Source organism: Babylonia areolata, chromosome 25, assembly GCF_041734735.1.
Source record: "Babylonia areolata isolate BAREFJ2019XMU chromosome 25, ASM4173473v1, whole genome shotgun sequence".
NCBI lineage: Eukaryota > Metazoa > Mollusca > Gastropoda > Neogastropoda > Buccinidae > Babylonia > Babylonia areolata.
The window spans coordinates 33,117,571-33,127,369 of record NC_134900.1 but is presented as its reverse complement, the minus strand read 5'-3'; positions in this window follow the sequence as shown (position 1 = coordinate 33,127,369).

The following is a 9,799-nucleotide window of genomic DNA, read 5'->3' as shown; positions in this document are numbered from 1 at the left end:
ACTGATTATATTATGTACTCAACACTGTATTCACGTGAACACATTCCAATGACGTTTTAATTAGTGGATTATGTGTATCTACGTAACGTTATTGTCACGTGAATAAAAAAAATGTATATCAGCTTCTTTTTAAGATTATATCTATATATACACACTGTTAATACAACCCAGCAACAGTTCAACATTCTATCCACACACTACTTTTCTATTCCATTCTCCCTTTATCACTGCTGGAGGGAGGGGCAAAGGGGTCGGTGTGTGTGTATGTGGGGGGGGGGGGGGGGGCAGACAACGTCCCCAGGGGGAAAGGAGAACCCACCACCACCCTCCCCAAACCCTTAGTTAAGGAGGGGGGTGGGGGGGGAGGGGTCCAGTTTGCTCTAGTGGGCAGGGAGGCAGGCTGTATGATTTATCCTTCACTTGTGCACACACACACACACACACACACACAGACGCCCACACACACACACACTCAGAGAACAAACACACACGCACACACACACGCACGCACACACACACGCACGCACACACTCAGAGAACAAACACACACACAAACACACACAGCACCGTGAAGGGATGGCCAGCCGTGACTTTCACGTGTCCATCCCTCATCCGGCCGGCCCGTTTCTTCCTCCAGTACAGCTGTTTGCCTGGCTGGTGGGCTCTGTCACAATTATCTCTCTCCCCCTAACGCCCCACGCTCTCTTTTCCTTTTGTCGCTTTTATTGGAAAAAGGTGTCTTTCCGGGTGCTTTGTCCGTCTGTTTGTCTGTCTGTCTGTCTGTTTGTCCCTCCCACACCCCTCTCACTCTGTTATAGCTGTTCCAGTCTCTGTCTCTCTGATTCATTCGCGCGCACGCGCACGCGCACACGCACAAACACACACACACACACACACACACACACATTCACACTCCATACCAACTCTGGAAGGATTCAGCTCACGGGCGCACGTTAAGCACACAAATTACACACACAATATCTATCATACGCATGCACGCACACACTGACACACACACACACACTCTCTATCTCTGTCTCTTACACACGCACAGACACACACTCTTTCTCTCTGTCTGTCTGTCTGTGGAGGGCATGGTGTAAAGAAGCTTCCAGCTTATCCAGTTACCCTCAATAAAACATTTGTTCATTAAACATTTGTTCATTGTTCTCTCACACACACACTCACTCTCTCTCACACACACACACTCTCTCTCTCCCCCTCTCTCTCTCACACACACACACACACAGAGGGAGTGAGTGAGAAAGACGAAGGGGCTTAGGGGCGCGGGAGGGAGGACCATATCCAGTCCACGCAAACAGTGGCAGAGCAATTCAATCTGAGCGGGCGTGTTTGAAAGACAGAGAAAAGGGAGGGATTGAGAGAGAGAGAAAGGGGGGGGGGGGGGGGGGGGGGGAGGGGAGAGAACGGGGAAGGGGGGTGGGGGGATGCAGATGACGGGGCAGCTTTTCACACATTGATGATGATGATGAAAGAGGACGAGGACGAGGATGACGATACTCAGTGCCATGGAGGTCCATTAATTCTTAAGGTCTGGCACAACGTGTCAGCGCTGTACTCTACGCTTCCTTTCGTATTGATGATATCCTGGCGTTAACCAGGCCCGGGGGATACAAACACTTGCAGGAAATTTGAGCAACACACACACACACAGACGCATTCGTCAAGTGGACAGACCGAGAGAGAGAGAGAGGAGGCAATGAAAGAGGAAAGAGAGAGAGAGAGACAGAGACAGAGAGACAGAGAGAGAGAGTCAGAGACAGAGAGAGAGACACAGAGAGAGAGTCAGAGTCAGAGACAGAGAGACACAGAGAGAGTCAGAGACAGAGAGACAGAGAGAGAGAGACAGAGAGAGAGAGACAGAGACTGAGACACAAAGAGATAGAGAGAGACAGAGAGTCAGAGACAGACACAGAGAGACAGAGAGTCAGAGACAGAGAGAGAGAGTCAGAGACAGAGACAGACAGACAGACAGACAGACAGACACAGAGACACAAAGAGACAGAGAGAGAACTCGAGAACTCAAATATATTAATGCGCATCGGCCTTGGGCCACAATACAACACCACATGCTTGGTTTACAAGAATATATATTATCCCAGTAGCCAAGAAGAGTAGCAGTGCTCCTTGCATGCGCTCACACACACACACACACACACACACACACACACACACACACACAGAGAGAGAGAGAGAGAGAGAGAGAGAGTTCAAAAGAAATGCATCACATCGATCTCCCAGGTCTTTCTCCTTTAAAAAAAAAAAAAAAAAAAAAAAAATTAAGCTCATGAACGCGTCTGTGGAGTGAACGCACATTAAAAGGACCCTCAAGATCAGAATGACCCCAAGGACGCCTGCCACAGGCCCCCAAACGAAAGGAGCTTATGTTCATTTATTTCTATTAACCCCCCCCCCAAAAAAAACAACAACACAAAACAACAACAACAAAAACAAAAAAAAAACCACCCCAAAACCACACACACAAAAAAACCCCAGACCAATGGCAGGCAGTTTCAGGGCTCGCACGTGACCATCACGACATGGAAAGTTCCGATCCCATTCCCGGGCACCGGAAATTAAAAGAAAATATATCATATCGACGTCCCCCCACCGCTCGTTTTAGTCTGCATTTCGCTCTGTCAATACAGTGTCAGGTATGACACCTCCCCAGCCCCAGCCCCAGCCCCAACCACCACCCACACCAACCCACCACCGCACGCAGTCCCAATCCTCTTTCAACCACCCCCTCCCCGCCCCCACCGAATACATGACCCTCCCCCCTCCCCTTCTCTTCTTCACTACCCCACCACCATCCCCTCCCTCTCCCACCTCCCTCTCCCCCCTACACACCACCCGAAAACCGTTGGCCACATCACCTCAGGTGGGTGTCAACGTAAAACCTAAATGCAATAACAAAACTGCTAAGAGACAGATCTTTCGTACCAGTTCCAATGTTATTGACCTCGTCGTCTTTATAAAAACAAACAAACAAACAAACAAACAAAAAACAACGGTAATATCTGAACACAAAGAATTTAAGGTACACAGAGGTAAGATTGTAAAGCGAGAGAGAGAGAGAGGCAAGATTCAAGATTCAAAAACTTTATTACTCAAGGATAAAGATTTTAGGCATCGCCCAGTCTTCCAATCTGTCCTTGTGACAACAATAGGCAGAGAAAGAGAGACAGAGAGAGAGAGGGGAGAGAGAGAGGGGGGAGAGAGATAGGAGAGAGTGAGGAGAGAGTGAGGAGAGAGGGAGAGAGAGAGACAGAGACATAGACAGAGAGAGAGAGAGACAGAGAAAGAGAGAGAGAGAGAGAGAGAGAGAGAGAGAGAGAGAGAGAGACCGCGCAGATAAATGAGACCTTTTCGCTGAAAGCCTCGAAACGAAGTAATGGCCCTTACCTTAGCATCGATCTTGACTTTTCAACAAACAAAAAAAAGAAAGAAAAAAAAGTGAAACCAAATTGGGAGTCACAGAACAACGGGTGACACCAGGGTGACAGCCAGACAGCCACAATAGATACGCAGCATGCCTTCAACAGAGGACGGCAATGAACCCGGGGAGAGAACAATGACATCGTTGTTCGAAAGGGGAGAGATGGGGAGGAAGGGAGATCGGGAGAGAGGAAGGAGGGAGGGAGGAAGGAAGATCGGGAGGGAGGAAGGAGGGAGGGAGGAAGGAGAGAGGAAGGAAGGGAGGGAGGGAGGAAGGAGGGAGGGAGGAAGGAGAGAGGAAGGAAGGGAGGGAGGAAGGAAGGGAGGAAGGAGAGAGGAAGGAAGGAGAGAGGAAGGGAGGGAGGAAGGAAGGGAGGGAGGAGGGAAGGAGGGAGGGAGGAAGGAAGGAGGGAGGAAGGAAGGGAGGAAGGAGAGAGGAAGGGAGGGAGGAAGGAAGGGAGGGAGGAGGGAAGGAGGGAGGGAGGAAGGAAGGAGGGAGGAAGGGAGAACTCAGAACTCAGAACGTTTTTATTCAAGGATTAAGAGAGGAAGGGAGGCAGGATGGATGGAAGGGAGGGGGGGAAGAAGGAGGGAGGGAGGGAGGAAGGATGGAGGGAGGGAGGAAGGAAGGGAGGAAGGAAGGAGGGAGAGAGGAAGGAAGGAGGGAGAGAGGAAGGAGGGAGGGAGGAAGGAGGGAGGGAGGGAGGGAGGGAGGAAGGAGAGAGGGAGGAAGGAAGGAGGGAGGGAGGAAGGAAGGAGGGAGAGAGGGAGGAAGGAAAGAGGGAGGAAGGAGGGAGGGAGGAAGGAGGGAGGAAGGAGGAAGGAGGGAGGAAGGAGGGAGGGAGGAAGGAAGGAGGGAGAGAGGAAGGAAGGAGGGAGGGAGGAAGGAAGGGGAGGGAGAGAGGAATGAAGGAGGGACGGAGGAAGGAAGGAGGGAGGGAGGAAGGAAGGAGGGAGAGAGGAAGGAAGGAGGGAGGGAGGGAGGAAGGAAGGGGAGGGAGAGAGGAAGGAAGGAGGGAGGGAGGAAGGAAAGAGGGAGAGAGGAAGGAAGGAGGGAGAGAGGAAGGAAGGAGGGAGGAAGAAGGGAGGAAGAAAGGAGGGAAGGAGGAAGAAAGGACGGGAGGGAGGAAAAAGGGAGGAAGAAAGGAAGGAAGGAAGGGAGGGAGGGAGGGAGAACTAGAGGGAAATAGGGAGTGGGGTGGGATGTACAGGAGGAAAGATGAGGGTGGGTGGGAGATAGGGCGGTATGATGGAGGGAAGGGAGGGAAGGAGACTGGTAAACCTGGCAATCTACTGAAAAGAAAAAAAAAGGATGGATAGATAGATAGATAGATAGATTGATCAGTAAGAAAATAAATAATCAAAGAAAGAATAGAGATAGATAGATAGATAGATTGATTGATAGATCAATCGGTTAAAATAAATCAGTAAAGAAAGATAGAGACAAACAGACATATATATATATATATATATATATATATATATATATATATAATATGGAGAGAAAGATATATATATATATATATATATATAGAGAGATGGACAGATAGATAGATGGACAGATAGATAGATAGATACGTAGATAGATAGGTAGATAGATTGGTCGGTAAGTAGGTATAAAGAGGAATTTAGAAAGAAAGAAGGGAATGTTAAAAAAAGGGGGTGTGGGGGGTATGATATAAAATTTAAAGAACAGAATAATGAATCATACCTCAATCATCCCCGGAGACGGTAAAAGACTGATCGTTTTATTCTCCCTGGGCGAATACTTGTGAAAACCTTTTAGCCACTACTTATTGGTGAAATGAGGCTGATTATTGACATATCACATTCACGATCTATGTCTGTAAAGTCTTCTCATTAACACAGCGAGAGAGAGAGAGAGAGAGAGAGAGAGAGAGAGAGAGAGAGAGAGAGAGAGAGAGAGAGAGAGAGAGAGAGAGAGAGAAAAGAGAGAGAGGGAGAGAGGGAGAGAGAGAGAGAGAGAGAGAGAGAGAGAGAGAGAGAGAGAGAGAGAAAAGAGAGAGAGAGAGAGAGAGAGAGAGAGAGAGTGCGTGCGTGCATGCGAGAAGAAAAAAAAAGAGAGAGAGACTGTGCGTGCGTGTTAGTGTGCGCGTGCGTGCGTGCGTGCGTGCGTGTGTGTGTGTGTGTGTGTGTGTGTGTTCTTTTGAGGCAGAGATGGGGGTGGGGTGGATGGAAAATGGCGGGTATAGACGTCAGTTCCGGATGAATTTACTCCTGACAGCGGGGTCGGAAATTTTTTTTCGTCGAAAATGTCAATGTTCTCTTGTTTTGTCTAAAATGTCACTCTTCAGTAAGGTGGTAGTTTTGTTTTCTTGGCGTGTGTGTGTGTGTGTGTGTGTGTGTGTGTGTGTGTGTGTGCGTGTGCGTGCATGCGCGCGTGCTTGGCTGCAGGCGTGCGTGTGTGTGTATGTGAGTATGTGTGTATGTACGTGCGTGCGTGCGTGCGTGTGTGTGTGTGTGTGTGTGTGTGTGTGTGTGTGTGTGTGTGTGTGTGTGTGTGAGCGAGGGAGGAAGAGACAGACAGACAGACAGACAGACAGACAAAAGAGACGCTGACTGCCGGGTTGCTCACAATACGTACAATTTCAGTTTCAGTTTCACTTTCTCAAGGAGGCGTCACTGCGTTCGGACAAATCCATACACGCTACACCACATCTGTTGAGCAGATGCCTGACCAGCAGCATAACCCAACGCGCTTAGTCAGGCCTTGAGTGCATGCTTACATATTTGTGTACCTATGAAAGTGGATTTCATTTTACGTAATTTCGCCAGAGGACAACACTCTCGTTGCCATGGGTTCTTTTTCAGTGCGCCAAGTGCGTGCTGCACACGGGACCTCGGTTTATCGACTCATCCGAAAGACTAGACGCTCAGTTTGATTTTCCAGTCAAACTTAGGAGAAAGGGCGAGAGCGGGATTCGAACCCACACCCTCACGGACTCTCTGTATTGGCAGCTGAGCGTCTTAACCATTCTGCCACCTTCCTCCTCAATACGTACAAGCACTCGCGAAACACGTTAATTCGCTGCACGTACAATCGCTGGAACAGACACCTACAGTGCCCCCATCCACACTGACTCTCTTCCACACTCTCTCTGAGCAAAATCACAGAGATTATTCCAATTACCTTTAATCATAAGATTTATTGCTAATACACAGTGGAGTGATGGCCTAGAGGTAACGCGCCCGCCTAGGAAGCGAGAGAATCTGAGCGCGCTTGTTCGAATCACGGCTCAGCCGCCGATATTTTCTCCCACTCCACTAGACCTTGAGTGGTAGTCTGGACTGCTAGTCATTCGAATGAGAAGATAAACCGAGGTCCCGCGTGCAGCATGCACTTAGCGCACGTAAAAGAACCCGCGGCAACAAAACGGTTGTTACTGGCAAAATTCTGTAGAAAAAATCCACTTTGATAGGAAAAACAAATAAAACTGCACGCAGGAAAAAATACACACACACGAACACACACACACACACACACAAAGGGTAGCGCTTTAAGGGTAGTGACGCACTCTCCCTGGGGAGAGCAGCCCGAATTTCACACAGAGAAAACTGTTGTGATAAAAAGAAATACAAAATACAAATACCCACAGAGCAATGCACACACGCAAACCCCCCGCAGCCAAGGCACCACAAGAAAAACAGACATCCCGAGTGTGCCAATCAGGCTTTACATCCTGTGCATTTCCATCACCTTCACCTTCCTTCACCTATCCCGTAGTCTTGTGGACCGTTGGGGCGCCACAGGTGATCTGGCAACCAGCATCCTCCAATCCTCTCGGTTTTCTGACCTCCTGATTGTATCGCTCAACCTCAAACCCGTCCATTCTGGGATGTTGTCCTCCCATCTCTTCCTCTGTCTGCCTCTCCTTCTCCCCCCCCCCTTGCACTGTGCCCTGCAGGAATGTCTTGGCAAGCCCTGATGATCTCATGACATGGCCATACCATTTGAGCTTGCGTCTCTTGACCAAGGTCAACAGGTCTTCGTAGGGTCCAGTGACTTGCCTGATTCTGTTTCGAACTTCTTAGTTCGTGATAATTATGATCTTTGTAGTGCATTTCCATATCCACTTTCAAATGGGAATAAAAGAATAAGAGAACGTTAAACTGACCACGTTCCAGTCTGCTGATCAGGCTTTTCACATCCTGTGTGTTTCCATCCATATCCATTTCAAACGTGAATGATGTAATAGAATGTTAAACCGACAACATCCCCCCCCCTCTCGCCACCACGCCCCCCACACCCCCGCCCTCTTGATCATTCACATCGTTTTCGAAATGCGTGAAACAAAAGTCTGCAAATGTATTATAAAAAGAATATATTATAAGATATAGATTATTAAAATTATGTATCATAAACATAAATAGATAAATAATGAAATGAAATAGAATAAAATAAAAACCAGATTCTGAACATGCTAATCTATACAATCTACAGCCAAAAAGTTAGCGACGTTGAACATCGTAAAAAAGAAAAAAAAAAAAAAAGACATGCCCACACATTTCTATAACTGACACACAATATTACGTTAAAAAAAAAAAAAACCCCACAAAAACACCATCCTCTCTCCACTGTTCCACCCACTTCCCCTCCTCTACCATCTTGGCAAACTTTTTTTTTTAATAATTTTTTTTATACAATCATATATATTTTTAAAAAAAACAACTATTATATATATATAACATACAGAGGAGGTTGTTTACATCATCCTGTCTCTCTCTCTCTCTCTCTCTCTCTCTCTGTGTGTGTGCATGAGACACACGGCATTCACATGCGGACGTACAACAGCAAGACAATCATCAAGTGACTGACGCTCCTCTGGTTTCCCATGGAAACCACCCAAGGGATGTACGTATGTATGGATGATGCCTGTCATTAGAGAGGTTGTTTACAGAAATGCCCCTAGACAGGTCAAGGTTCTCTCCCCCCCACCCCTCTCCCTAACTCCCACCCCCTCGCCCCCCCCCCCACCCCCACCACCTCCCGCCCCGCCCGCCTGTCTGTCTGTGTCAAGGAAAACAGGAAACTGAATTAAACAAAGAGTTTCGCTTCGCCCCCGTATGTTTTTTTAATTTTTTATTTTATTTTATTTTATTTTTATTTTTTTTTTAGGAGGGAAGGGGTGGGGAGTTGGGCGGATGGGGTGGGGGTGGGGGGTGGTAGGGTGGTTCCAGACGTCAGTTTTCTTTCAAATTTCTTAAAATAAATATATTAGATACAGATTTTCAAAAATAATAAAATAAAAATAAAAACGAGGTCAGCAACGTTTTCCGCTTACGATGTCAACGTTCTGTTGTTGTTTTGTGTCTGAAATGTCACTCTTCAGATTTTTTTCGGGTTTCTCTCTCCCTCTCTCTCTCGCTGTGTGTGTGTGTGTGTGTGTGTGTGTGTGTGTGTGTGTGTGTGTGTGTGTGTGTGTGTGTGTGTGTGTGTGTGTGTGTGTAAGCGAGCTCGCGCGCGCGCGCGTGTTGTTTTCTCACAAACAGAGATATGATTTTTTTTTTGGTGTGTATGTGTGTGGTGTCATATCTGTGTGGTTGCTGTCATCCAGCCTCCGGCGAGCTATTTCACCTTCACTGAGGAATACATGGGGAAAGGGAAAACGTTGTTGGCGCCACAATGCGTGTGACAGACAGAGAGACAGAGACACAGAGAGAGAGAACAAAGAGGGGATGGAGAAAGGTGTAGAGAGGCGGAGGGAGAGAGAGTTTGAGAGATGGAGAAAGAAAGAGAGTGAGAGAGAGGGGGGCATGGAGGGAGAGAGAGAGAGAAAGAGGGGGGACAGGGAGGGAGAGAGAGAGAGAGAGAGAGAGAGAGAGAAAGAGGGGGGACAGGGAGGGAGAGAGAGAGAGAGAGACAAAGAGGGGGGACAGGGAGAGAGAGAGAGAGAGAGAAAGAGGGGGGACAGGGAGAGAGAGAGAGAGAAAGAGGGGGGACAGGGAGGGAGAGAGAGAGAGAGAGAGGGGGCAGGGAGGGAGAGAGAGAGAGAGAGAGAGAGAGAGAGAGAGAAAGAGTGAGAGATGGAGAAAGAAAGAGAGAGAGAGAGAGAGAGAGAGAGAACAAAGAGGGATGGAGAAAGATGTAGAGAGGCGGAGGGAGAGAGAGTGTGAGAGATGGAGAAAGAGAGAGGGGGGGGGTGAGGCAGGGAGGGAGAGAGAGAGAGAGAGAGAGAGAGAGAGAGAGAGATGGAGAGAGAGAGAGATGGAGAGAGAGATGGAGAAAGAGAGAGAGATGGAGAGAGAGATGGAGAAAGAGAGAGAGAGAGAGGGATGGAGGGAGGGAGAGAGAGAGAATGAATGAATGAATGAATGAATT